Raw genomic sequence first — 14,634 nt, forward strand, 5'->3', positions numbered from 1 at the left:
AACCAAACAATTATTCATGTTAAGACATATGTGGTTTACTTGTTAAGAACATATGTCGTTCTTTTATGTAATTGAGAAGTGCCTGACATTAAAGCTCGACAGCTGCTCGACAGCATCTCGACACCTTTAGCTGTTGAGGTTTAAGAAAAATAGTTTTTCAGATCTGTTTTGATTCCAATCCGTTGATATGTCTTTGGACATTCTTTTCTCACAACCCTAGACATATAAAAGGATTATTTTAAGGTCCGTCAAAGAAGACACAAGTTACACAAGCATTGAGCAAAGTTTATTCAAGTAATTTGTGACCGGAGACTAAGTTTGGCCTAGTTCATCTCTTTGTGAAGAAGTTGCTATGTTTGTGCACCATAGGGTCTTGTAACCAAGCATCTTCTTGTTTTTCATTGTGAGGATGAACTGAAGAACTTTGCAACTAACATCTTTCTCAAGTTGGTGATTGAAGTCATGTACTGGGATCCACGCAATTGGTTAGTCATGTACTGGGAGCCGTGCATTGAAAATGAGAGATTGTCACTACAGAACAAGTCCAATTGGGTATTGGGGTAAGGGTTCAACTGTAAGTTGGTCTAAGGTACTGAGATTTCTTTACTTGTAACTGCTTGTTTTGATAATAGTGGATTCTCGGGAGTGGTGACCTTAAAATCACCCGGTGGGATTTTTGCCTTGGAGGTTTTCCCCATTCGTAAACGAATCACCATGTCAATTTATTTTCCGCTGCATTTTAGTTTATTGGTGATTTGTTTGTACTACCATGCGTTTGCATGTTAAATTGATTAATTAATTAAACTTGACTAATTAATTAATTAATTAATCTATCACAAGGGGTCAATACATTTTTGGCCTATCAATTCATCCATTGATCTTGCATTCGATTGCACAGTTCATTCTTTATATATTTCATTGCTAAAAAACTTATTGCTACTGTTGCAGTAGCGACAGGAAAGGTCAAAGCTAACTTCACAAGCAAATAAACTAATGGATAAGTCTCTTCGCTATGTTTACTAACTTTTCAGCAAGTTCACTTACTCTTGAAGCACTAACTTCCTTGTGGCTTTTGATAAGGAAAAGTTGATACGTCTAGCAAAAGCCACAACTGAATTACTAGGATTCAAACAAGCCATAAATGAATTACATTTTTAGCATGTGTGGCTTTTGATAAGGAAAAGTTGATACGTCTAGCAAAAGCTACAAATGAATTACTTGGATTCAAGGAAGCCATACAAAGTACCAAATCAGTATTCGTCTTTGAAAAACAGTTGTTAAGCTCTTGAAGTTGCATATCTATGACTGTGTAGAATAGCTCAACATGATAATGATGTAAATTTGTATTTTGTTGGGTGTTGCGTTGTAGCATTCCACTAACTACAAATATTTCATCCATGTTCAAGATAGGAATATCATCTGTGGTACAAAATGAAGACACTTCAGTCAATAAAGATATCCATTCATCATCTCTCATCACTTACAATCATTGCTTAGACACTTTAACAAGATTCATAGCATTTACTATATCTTGATTTTTTTTTTTGCAATGCTATTGACTACTCGTTTGTGATCCCTAAAATGTTTTTTATCGAGTGTAGAGCAAAGACAAATTCAAAAGATAGAATTGACCTCATAATAGATCGAGCTTCAACTTTTTGGTTGTAGAGGCCATCTTCTTCAATAATCTCAAGTTCATCAACAATAGTAGAGAAGATCAAAATCAAGTTGAGAATAGTCCCATAATATAATCCTCAATGTGTATCTCTAGGACGTTTAAAATTTGTCTCTTGATTCAAACCTTGCTCACTTTTACGTACACAATTCTCTAATTCTTCTTTGATTTTGGCAAATTGTGAATCTCGAAGAGCATCTCGTCTCTTACAAGAGCATTCAACAACAGTTACTAAATTACTAACCACATAGAAAAATTCATCAATGTTAATGTGATTTTTAGAGACGGTAACAAGTGTCAATTGAAGTTGATGAGCAAAACAATGGACATAAAATATTGACTTATTCTCTTTTAAAATTAAAGTTTTGAGACCATTGATATCACCTAGCATATTATTAGCCTCATCATAACCTTGCCCGCGTACTTTCAATAAATTCAAATTATGTTCACAAAGTAAACATTCAATAGCATATTTGAGTGACAAAGCAATGATACTTGCTACATGTACAATACCAAGGAACCGCTCTATAATAATTTCTTTTTTATTCACATAACGAAGAACGAGAGCCATTTGCTCTTTCATTGAGATATCATGTGACACATCAACTAATATTGAAAAGAACCCATTGTCCAGATCCTTAATGATGGTTTTGGATGTTTCACGTGCAATTGCATTTACAATGTCTTTTTGAATTTCATGGTGAGTAAGCTTGCAATTTTTCAGAGCTTTTTGCAACACTTCATTGGTAGATTCATTGTGATCCCCCAAAAATTATAAAAGATCAAGGAAATTTCCTTTATCACTTGAACCTTAAGATTTATCGTGACCACGAAAAGCTAATCCTCGACATAAAAGGAAGCTTATGCAATCAACTATTGCATTTAATTGAACCCAATATTCAATTTTATCTTGATTTGATTACTTAACCAAAACACTTTGAATGTGTTGCTTTTCCTCCATTAGATCTTCACTCTTCTTGACAGCTTGGTTATGAGCACTATTAATTCCTCCAACATGGGAATTTAACTTTTCTTTCTGATTCCAAAGTTTGAATATTTTCGTTACAAAAGTCTCACCTCCTCTTTGCTTACCAATATCTTTCCCAAATAGGTAGCAATATAAACAAAATGCTGCATCCTTGTCTATACTATATTCCAACCACTTTCTATTTACATACCATTCGGATATAAATCGATGGGGCTTTCCAAAAAAATATGATAAAGGGTAATCATCATGGTTTTGGAAAACAGATTGACAAGGGTCTTTTTGTAAATAATATCGTCTTATTTCATCATGATTATTAGGATGATAAGATGATATCTTTTCTCATAGCCTAGGATCTGAAGGAAGATTTTCTAAGTTAAAGTCAACATGAATTCGATTAGTAGATGAATATGAATCTTGCACAGGAGATGAATCTTGGGTATGTGGTTTTCTTATCAAATATTTGTCCATAATTCTAGCAAAAGAATAAACAATAAACTATAAGTTCATTTGAAATATTAATAAAAATATTAATTATTGTTATTTAGTTGTTTCATTATTGTTTGTCTTTTATAAACTATAATTTGTTATATTGTTGTTTCATTAATTATAAAATTATTAATTGTTGTTTAGCCTAACATAATTTATTTTTTTTGTCTTTTATAATGTGTTGGTTAATTACATTATTAATTATTGTTTATTAGTTGCTTCTTCCAATTAATTATTGGTTAATTAAATTATTGTTTATTAGTTGCACTAGCACACTCCCCATGTGCATTTACTTCCCCCAATTCCAAAATCCCACCCCGGCCCCATGTGCTCATCCACCCCCCCCCCCCACTCAATAGACAAGCCCCATCCCCATGGCCCCCATTCACAAGAGCCAATAAAAAAAATTCACAATCAAAATACAACAAAAGACAATTAATTGTAGGTGTAAATGCACTTTTAGTCCCTATATTTTGGCTTTTTTCCATTTTGGTCCTTACATTTTTAATTTCACCATTTTTAGTTCTTAAATTAATTAAAGCGTATTATTTTGGTCCTTTCTATCAGTCAACAGACGGAAATATCTGAGGTGGTTGGCGGAGGACTTAAATATTATTAAAAATCCATATCACCCTTGACACATCAGCATATAAATTTTAAAAATTAATTTATTAATTTTAACTAAATAAAAAAAAGAATTCAAAACCAAAATTCACATGAATTAAGATCTAAAAGTTTCATCATTTTTTCTTTTCATCATTATTTTTTCTTTTTATTATTTTGTTGGAAGATCATTACTTTGTTATGTTCTTTGTGCTCTTCCCCGTAACTGTTCATGTTCTTCCTCACTTTCCCAGAATTGTTCATGTTCTTCCTCAAATAGCTTGTTGCCTAGAAAATTATAAAAAATAATATTTTTGTTTCTCTTCTTGCATTTTCTTAGCAACCAAATATACGAAACACACAACAATCTTCAAATGAGACCAAAACCCAACAATTACAAAAATACCAAAACACAACATCTCAACCAAAACACTAAAACATCTCTATCGGACCCAACCAACCAAACACTAAACATCAAAACTCAACCAAACACAACAATAGACCAAGAAAATCCTCCACCGATCCACCACCTTCAAACCCCACCAATGGCCAAAAAATCCAGATTTACCCATAGCCTGTGAGCCCAGCTAACCTCCGCCACCCAGACCCATAAAACCCAACCAACACCATTGATCTCCACCTCCACCGAGTTGAGTCTGTCTTTCTTCACCTCCATCGCTAGTCTCCACTGCCACCCAAACCCATAAAACTCCCTTAATCAAATCTTAAGCCCTCATTAGAAAACCAGATTTGAACAAGGTGAAAACCCCACTCAGATCAACAAAAATCATCACCCACAAACCCACCATTGGAGTGCGCCGCCACCTCTCTCCACTGAAATCTCCACCACTGAACTAAGAGATAGAGAGATGAAATAGAGAAAGACCCACCAATTTGAGACAAAAACCACCTACCGATCCAAGAGCACCCACCGATCTGAGGTAAAGACCCACCGATCTAAGAGAGAGACCTACTGCTTTGAGAAAGACAGTGATTTGAGATAGAGAAAGAGAAACCTGATTGAGAGAGAGAAAGATTTGGGGTTTTCAACCAAAGAGATTAAGAGAGTTTGAGAGAGAAAGAGAGAAAGTTTTAGGAAGATATTTTGAGCTCAGAGAGGAGAGTTCGGGGAAGAACATGAACAATCATGTTCTAGTGAAGAATATGTCTTCCAAAAATATAATGAAAAGAATATTTTATTTTATTTTTAAAAAATAAGTTTATTTTTATTATTTTATTTTATTTTTTCTAATGTGGCTTTTTTTTTACATATTTAAAATGCTGATTTGTCATCTATTAATTGCCAAATTATTTTTTATTTTATTATTTTAATGGCCACGTCAGAATTAAAAGTGTCAGCACTTTACTCCGTTTGTCACGTAGGATTCTTCTGTTAAGTGAGTAATGGTAGGGACCAAAATGGAATGTGTTTTTCATTGTGGGGACTAAAAGTGGTAAAATAGAAATGTAGGGACCAAAATAGAAATGATCTCAAAACGTAGGGACCAAAAGTGCATTTACGCCTTAATTGTATCTCACCAACACCAACACCAACACCAACACCAATGGATAAAACCAAAAACAGGGGCAAATATTAATAAAGACTAAAGTTATAAAGTAAAGCTAAGATCAGCCAATCACAGTTCAAAAGAATTAGATAAAGTCTAAAAGTCTTAAAGAGAGAGAGAGAGAGAGAGAGAGAGAGAGACTCTCATTTCATTTAAATCATTTCACTTTCATTCTTCAGATAAAGAGAAAGAGACTGAGACAAAGAGAAACCCAATAACCAGTATATGTAAGAGAGAAAAAGAGAGAGAAGTTAGTAAAGATGAAATACCTTGAGGTTGAGGGAGTAAGGAGGCCTGAGGTTGAGCCGCTGAGGGGCAATGCCAAAGGAATCGAGGCCAAGCCGCCAAGTCGGGCGACGAGCGACGTAGCGAGCGACGAGCGTAACCGATCAGCGATCTTCGATACGATCCAGTGAGCAATCTTTGATGCTCGAATCCTAATGTGATGTGCTCTGGATTGGAGCTCGAGTTGTGTTTTTTGACCGATCTTTGATGCCTGATTCGTCTATTGGCTGTTGTGTTGCAGTGTTGCTCTGTTGACTGATGAGGTTTTTGTCTTTAGGTTAGGTTTCTGATTTAGTGATTTAAGATTTTAGTTTTTGCTTTAGCTTTACCATTTGATGAATCGGCAGATGCGTATGTTGGGTTTTTTTTTTTTTAGAATCTGTGGGTTTGCTTTACCTATTTACCATCTATTGGGTTTTTTTAAAATTTAAATTTATTTTATTTAGATTGGGTTTGCTTTACCATATGTTGTTTAGGATTGATGTTGGACTTTTTTATGGCTTGCTTTGTTACAATTTTTTTTTTCCAGATTTTAGTTCAAAATTTTTTTTTGGGCTTTTTTTTTTTTGCTTGAAAGTAGAACAAATAATTTTTTTATTTGAGGGTGTTCCTAATTATTTTTTAAAGGGTAAAAAAAAAAAAAAATTTTAATTATTATATATAATTTTTTTTCAGGCCAGGGTGTTCTTGAGAACACACTGGGCTGAACGTGGCGCCACCACTGGTTTGATAAACTATTGTACAGTTACAAAGATGTTTCAATGGCTCCTTATGGTGAGTATTGGAGGCAAATGAAAAGCATACTTGTGCAACATCTTTTGAGTAACAAAAGAGTTTAGTCCTTTCACTATAAGAGAGAGAAGGAAACTTCCCTAATGATAAAGAAAATCAAACAGTGTTATGATTCATCTTCATCTGTGAATTTTAGTGAGGTGTTTGCAGAGCTCACTCATGTAGTATGTAGGGTGGAAAGAAATATGGTGAAGGGGAAGGTGAAGGAAGTTTAATAAGCTTCCGGGGGAGTTTGTGGAATTGTTGGGTGTCATAAGTACGGGGGACTGTATTCCATGGCTTTCTTGGGTGAATCAAGTTAATGGCTTGGATGCTAGAGCGGAGAAAGTGGCCAAACAACTTTATGATTTTCTAGAAGCGGTAATTGAAGAACATTTAAGTTTTGAGAAGAAAGAGGGTCATGATCATGTTCTTATAGCTTGTTTGGATGGAGGGGGAGTAAAGGGGAATAAAGTAGAGTAGAGAGAGGGAGAGTAAGTTAAATTAATTTATTTCGATGTTTTCCAAAGGGAGGAGGGGGAGAGATTTGGAGGGGTTCTAACTACTTCTAACCTCTCATTTTTAATTCCTCAAATTGGAGAGATTTGGAGGAAGAGTAGAGTATAGAAATACTTGACCAAATGAATTATCAAATTTACCCTTACCATATTAACAAAATTACAAACTATGAAAAGGCTAGTTATTCCTGTCCTCTTAACTTAATTTTAAAAACATGGTGGATGATAACCATTTCCCGCTACTCTCCTCCCCACTACTCTCCTCTCCCTCCAAACTTCCAAACATAGCATTAGTGACTTTGTCGATGTTTGTTTTGGATTCAGAAAGAAAACGTTATCGGTTTCCCTATTGATAGAGTTAGCATTAAAGCTCTATTCTTAGTAAGCATCTCTCTCTCTCTCTCTCTCTCTCTCTCTCTCTCTCTCTCTCTCTCTCTCTCTCTCTCATGTGCATCTCATCCTTATTTTTGGGATTGATAAACTTCTCATGGGAATAAATGGCATAACCAGAATTTGACTTTAAGGGCTAAAACTTGTAATATATATATAGACACACACATCATCTGTAGACATATAAATACACCCATGCCACTATGCACGAGCACAACGTACAGACATGTATATTTATATTCAAAGATTTGAATGGTAAAATACCACTCATTTGAATAATATTAAACATCATTTCAATGTTAGCTTACCCATAAAATGATAGTATAACTATTATATAATGTTTATTTGTTAAGGTTTAATATATACACACACTAATAAGTTGAGTTTTAATTTTTCATAGTCAAAGTTTTGCTTATAATTGTCATGTAATGAATTTTAGTATTTTAAAATAAATTTCAAGCGAAATTCATTATGGATATTGACTTATTGCTAATCTCATAAAATATATAAATCATTTCAATTTAAAACCATTTTTGCATTTACTTACTCATTTTTATGAAATACAATACATTATTGTAGAAATAATTTGAATACTTAAACACATTGTTGTTGTGTGGGCGTGCGTCTCTCTCTCTCTCTTTATATATATATATATATATATATATATATATATATATATATATATATAATGGTTTTCCCTACCCAAGCGCCAAATCCAATTGATTATATAAGTCACCATCAGGTTTGAAATGTAACTAGTCATTAACCCATACGATACACAGGTTTAAGATTTATCTCTTCTTGAAATAGTTTTTGCTAAAAAACATGTAAATTCAAGCTTTTAGAACATGTTCTTAGCGTCCATAAAATTGCCACTAGGAAATATTACATGTCTGAAACACATGGGCATGTAATGTGGTTCAAGCTAATTAATACAAAGTTAGAGCATCTGTGTTTATAGATTATTCATAAACAAATAATTAGAAAATTGGTATTACATTTTGAACATAGGATGATAGTAGTACATTTTTAGCTTGTAAAATAACACAAATCAAACAATTAGAAAACATAAAATGATCTCCCTAAGATAATCACATATTTGAATCATTTGCTTAGTAGATAACTTGAAGCTTTCTCACATCTTAATCCTTGTGTTCTGTACATTGCAACTCATTGAGGTAATTTCTCTATGTTTTCCCCAAGGTTTTGGTGCTTCCATTTGAACCATTTACTTTCCCCTTTGATTGCTTATCATCCAAATCAAAAGCTTCAATTGATCCTCCACCCAAGTTGGAAATTCCTACACACCTAAGACACAAAAATCCATCTCCAAAATATGAATGCAAATTAATTATGTGCTTCTAAGATCTTACCGACATCAAATTTGGGTCTAAGACACAAAAATCAATCTTCGAAATATGCATGTTGAAAGCTCGGATTTGTGCTAAAACACAATAGCTATTTGGACCCCCAAATTAAAAGATTACGACTCGGTTGATTTTACTCTAACTTAACTAAGTGTGAAATAGAGTAAATGTGAGCGAACAAAAATTAAAACTACTCTAAGCCATATTTATCATATATCAACAGTAAAATGAAAGTTAAAAGAGTAGGCAAGAAAGATGCAAACACAAGATAAAACGGCGATATGTTATCGAAGAACTTGGCAAAAAACCTTTCCGTCGCCCTCCAAGCAGTAAATTGATCCACTAGACAATAAGTTGAGATACATGAATAGCAAAAGACCTCCAAGCCTAATCTACCCAATGCACCTAAGCCCTCCAAACTCCTACTCCAACAAGGCTTCTCGGAACTGTGTCTTGTCTAGCTTTTCGGATCTTGCAATTTAGCTCAATTGCATTTGCCAAAGCTTGACTTCTTCTAATACTTCCCAACAGCACCAAAACCTCACTTGACACTCAGAATGGGTGTGGTAAGTGTTTGGGCTATCAATTTCTCAAGGATATGGATTTGGAGAGGTAGGAGTAAAGGAAAACTACAAAGGATTGTGTAGATGATTGTGACTATAATAATCTCTAACTCTTAAGTGTGTATGCTAGGGGTTTTCTCTTTGAAAGCACTCCTTACAATATGTGGGTAATGTGGGTATATATAGTGTGGGTGAAGACAGTGTAGTAGATATGCCAAAATAGCAAAACAGAATGTTTCGCGAGAAGGCCTTACCTGTGAATTACTCGTGAAAACTAGTTGTCACCAATTTTTTATGACTCTTCGCATTCCAGTCATATGCTCTGTACGTGGCTCACTTCGCGGGAAGGCTTCTTGTGAACTTCTTGCGAAATCCACTTTGTCTTCAATAAAAACTTGAGTCTTCACACTCTCTTTCACCCACAACCCATACAATGAAATCCCATATAAAATACAGGGTAAACATGGTTGAACAAAATTACAATCAAATTTGGCATGGAATTAAAGCTAACACAAAATAGTTGTAAATAACAACTTTACAATCTCCCCATTTGGCTATTTCATGACAAAACCCCTAAAACAGACTCTAGACTTAAACGTGAGATTGGAAACAGTGGTAAAACTCACTCACACCTAATCTAGAAACTGTGAAGCACTTGCACGTATACACCTGTATTCTGAAACACTCGCACAAAAACAAAACTTTCATTAAGCTTATGACAAGTTGAATACAAGGTACATATAGGAATAAGTAAAATGAGATCAAGGAATTAAACAAGCTATAAACTATGAAGCATAACTTGATCAAACAAGAATAGTCATCAAAGAATGACTACAATGAACATTTAACTAGTAAATGATCATCTAGACACGCAATGCACTTAAGAGCAATGTAAAAGTTAATTGCATGTCCAACACACATCCATTGCAAAACACAAAAGGTATTTGCATTAAGGATACAAGATCCAACAAGGGCACAAGAGTGTAGTACTAATGATAATGTATGCATTAATCTAAAAGTACTTAAAATGCTACAAAACAAGGATACATAAACAAAGTACTAAAAAATAAACTGAAGTTTTAAACTAAATATCCAAGAGTTATAAAAACTATAAGGTAAATGAAAATAGACTATTAAAGCAAAAGTAAACTACTTGTGGGGAGTAAAAAGACCCAAGTGGGCATATGGGCCTTTGGACTGTAGCATGGAGGGCCGACCTGCTCTTGAGTTAAGAATTTGTTAGCTCTGCGAATTGGCCCATACGCCGAGGGTCCGAGGATACAGCCAAGGGCGAGCTTCTCCTCGGACAGATCCAAGAGAATTCAGAGCTTCATTATGAAGGTCAAGGCACAACTCTGGAAAGACTAATGGTTAAAGGGGGAAACCCTGAACCTTTGAGGTACACCGGTGTAAGAAAAATACCAAAAGAAAAGGCTGCCACCTCCACATTAAAGACTCTGCACATACCTCCCTGGCCGCATTAATGGGGAAGTGACCCCTGAACAGTAGAACTGAAACTTCTGGTCACTGTTCAGAGGCACTAAGAAAAGAAATATCTAGAAGGGAGGGGGTTGGAGCAACACGTGGATAAAGTATCAGGAAAAGAAGTATTTAAGGGGGATGAACGCCAGAGAAGAGGGGGGGTCGGTAACTAAGAAAGAAATTAAGGATTGTAACTTTTAAGAGAGAGAGAGAGAGATAATACAGAAGTAGTCCTCGGCTTATGTCCAAGGAGGTCTATTTGCAATTACCATTTGTTATTTACAAGTGTTTGTAACTCTTAACCTGTTATCAAGTTCTCAGTACCTCTAACCTAGATTTCAAGCCCACACTCTACAAATTTTATTGTTTAAGACTCATTGGGCCTGAGCCCGTAATTGTCTTTGGGTCCAGGTGCAATTGTGCACTTACAATTGGCGCCGTCTGTGGGAAATCTAGTCGGGAAAGGAGCTGGGATACTATGGCAGGCCTAGGTTTTCACCATGCAGAATCATAGGGATCACCACCGGAGGATCTTTTCGAGCGTCTTGAGCGTCGAAGGGATCGTGAGGAAAGTGTTCATATAGAATACCTCGGGGCTAGCCATACTCATGGCGGGGGTAGCACCACCCACGAGGATGGTGCTAAAGCCATGCAGAAGGAGATTAATCGTTTGAAAAGAAAGCTGCACCGCGCCAGACGTAAGTCTTCACCGTCCTCATCTAATCCTTCTTCAGAGGAAGTCCGGGGAGGTAGTTACAGCTCAAGGTCATGTTCACCCCCCAGCTTTGGGGAGGACGACCAGCTAGCTCGCAGACGCAAGAAGCTTCCTTCTAGGGGCTTAGGGAACGATGCTATGAGTCGAGTGTTGCACCAACTCTCCAAATCTCCGTTTTCACGGAGGATTGAGAAAGGGAGGCTTCCCAGGAGGTTTACCCAGCCCACCTTTACCATCTACAATGGCCGGACTGATCCGGTGGAGCTCGTGAGTCACTTTAACCAGAGGATGGCGGTGCACTCTCACAACGAGACCCTGATGTGTAAAGTTTTCCCCTCTAGCTTGGGACCTGTTGCTATGAGGTGGTTCAACGGCCTTAAATCAGGGTCTATAGGTTCGTTTGGGGAGCTCACTAGAGCGTTTGCTTCGTGGTTCATTACGTGTAGCAGAGTACCTCGGCCATTGGACTCGCTGCTATCCATGACCATGAGGGAAGGGGAGACGTTGAAAGCATATTTCGACCGGTACTGGAAAATGTTTAATGAAATAGATGGTGACTTTGATGAGGTGGCGCTCAATACCTTTAAGGTAGGTCTTCCTACTAATCACGACTTGAGAAAGTCTTTGACCAAAAAGCCCGTCCGCAGCGTACGTCGCCTCATGGACCGTATTGACGAGTACAAAAGAGTGGAGGAAGACCAGCAGCAAGGAAAGGGTAAGGAGAAGGTTATCCCGCAAGAGAGAAGGGATTTCAGGTCGGACAGATACCACAACAACAAGCCGAGGAGAGATTATAGTGGTCAATCCGGCTCGGCAGCAACTCAGGCCGTGAACACTGTGTTCCGAGAACCAGTACACCAATTACTGGAGAAAGTTCGTTAGGAGCCCTTCTTCAGGTGGCCTAGTAAGATGGCAGGAGACCCTGTGAAGAGGAATCAGAACCTCTTTTGTCAGTACCATCAGGACGTGGGCCACACTACCAAGAACTGTCGGACCCTTTGGAACCACTTGGAGCAGCTGGTCAGTGAAGGAAAACTAAAGCAGCACTTGTGTCAACCTAGTGGACAGGGCAGTCAATCTGGCTCGAACAATCAGAAGGGTAATCCATCTCGGCCGGCATTGGGAACAATTAATGTTATCTTCGCTGCACCTGGCAGGACTGGCTCAGGTCCCACTAGGGTGATGGCGGTTTCCCATTCTCAGGTCGAGGAGGTAGGCTGCAGGCCGAAGAGGTTGAAGGTGACTTTACCCGTCTTGGGATTTTCAGAGGAGGATAAGGTTGGTACCATTCAACCCCATGACGATGCTCTTGTGGTCACTCTCAGGATAGGGAGTTATGATGTGAAGAGAGTGATGATTGATCAAGGCAGCGGTGCAGATATCATGTACCCTGATTTATTTAAGGGGCTAAGGTTAAAGCTGGAAGATCTTACTCCTTATGACTCGCCACTTATAAGTTTCGAAGGGAGAGCCGTTGTGCCAAAGGGACAGATTTGTTTGCCCGTTCAATCCGGCCCAGAAACGGTTGAGGTGGATTTCATTGTGGTTGACGCGTACTCCCCATATACAGCCATCCTCGCCAGGCCGTGGCTGCACGCTCTGGGAGCCGTCTCCTCTACCTTGCATGTTAAGGTTAAATTCCCCTCTGGGGAATATGTTGAGGAAATTCTCGGCAGCCAATCGGTGGCCAGGCAATGCATATCGGCCGCAGTGCTTCATCAGACAGAAGCCGAGTCATCAGACAGAAGCCGAGTCATCAGCTTTGCCCATCCAAGAGTCATAGCAATTAACAGCTACGGGTGCACTTGGAGCGCTGACAGGAGAGGAGGCTGTTTGTGAGGAGTTAGAGAAGTTTTTGATAGCGGATGACCCAGAGAGGTTCTTCCAAGTTGGCATACGTTTGCCACACTAGGAGAAGATGGAGTTGTTGGAATTTCTGAAAGACAATATTGATGTTTTTGCGTGGGATCCTTATGAGGCTCCAAGCGTAGATCCGAGCTTCATTTGTCATCGTTTAAACGTCAACCCTGCCATTGTTCCGAGAAGGCAGCCACCTCGGCGTTCTTCCAAAGAACATTCCGAGGCTGTGAAGGAAAAGGTGCTTATACTCAAGAGGGCTGGGGCTATTAAAGAAGTTTTCTACCCTGAATGGTTGGCGCATACGGTTGTGGTTAAAAATAAGAATGGAACGTGAAGAGTATGTGTGGACTTCACAGATTTGAACAAGGCCTGCCCCAAGGATTCGTTCCCAATGCCTCGTATTGATCAACTGGTGGATGCCATTGTCGGACATCCTCGGATGAGTTTTTTGGATGCCTTCCAGGGTTACCATCAGATTCCATTAGCATTGGAGGATCAGGAGAAGACCGCTTTCATTACTCCAACAGGAAACTACCACTATAAGGTCATGCCATTTGGGTTGAAGAATGCTGGGGCTACCTACCAAAGAATGATGACCAGAATGTTTGAACAGCAACTAGGGAAGACCATTGAGGTATATGTAGATGATATGGTGGTGAAGAGAAAAACAATACCTTCACACATCAAAGATCTAGCCGACACCTTCTAGGTGCTAAGAAAGTACAAGTTGCGCCTTAACGCCTCAAAGTGCTCTTTTGGCGTGGGATTTGGAAAGTTCCTGGGGTATATGATTACTCACAGAGGCATAGAGGTGAACCCAGCGCAGGTCAAGGCTATTCAGGATTCGCAGCTGCCTCGGAACCCAAAAGAGATCCAGAAATTGACCGGAATGATTGCTGCATTGAATAGGTTTATCTCTCGGTTAGCTGACCGATGCCGTCCTTTCTTCCAATTGTTGAATAAGTGGAAAGGGTTTCAATGGACCGAGGACTGCGTGTTAGCTTTCCAACAGCTTAAGCAATATCTTTCTCGGCCACACATTTTGTCTCGCCCCGAGGCGGACGAGGTCTTGTTTGCTTATCTGGCAGTGGCCGTCCACGCGGTCAGCCTGATCCTTATAAGGAATGAAAGCGAGGTGCAAAGACCGGTCTACTACGTTAGTAAGTCTTTGAATGAGGCCGAGGTCCACTATCTACTCTTGGAGAAAGAACTTCTGGCCATAGTTCATGCCACGCGGAAGCTTCCTCATTATTTCCAGTCTCACACTGTGGTGGTTCTGACCCAATTGCCTCTTAAGGCGATGTTACGCAATGCCGATTACTCTGGCAGGGTGGCAAAATGGGGAACCATTTTGGGAGCCTTT

At 38.3% G+C, this 14,634-nt stretch overlaps 1 pseudogene; it reads left to right on the forward strand.

Moving 5' to 3' along the window:
• The window catches only part of LOC142632991 (cytochrome P450 71A3-like), a 35,516-nt pseudogene that overhangs the window by 585 nt on the left and 20,297 nt on the right, over positions 1–14,634 (forward strand).

This window comes from Castanea sativa, chromosome 4, assembly GCF_040712315.1.
Source record: "Castanea sativa cultivar Marrone di Chiusa Pesio chromosome 4, ASM4071231v1".
Classification (NCBI taxonomy): domain Eukaryota; kingdom Viridiplantae; phylum Streptophyta; class Magnoliopsida; order Fagales; family Fagaceae; genus Castanea; species Castanea sativa.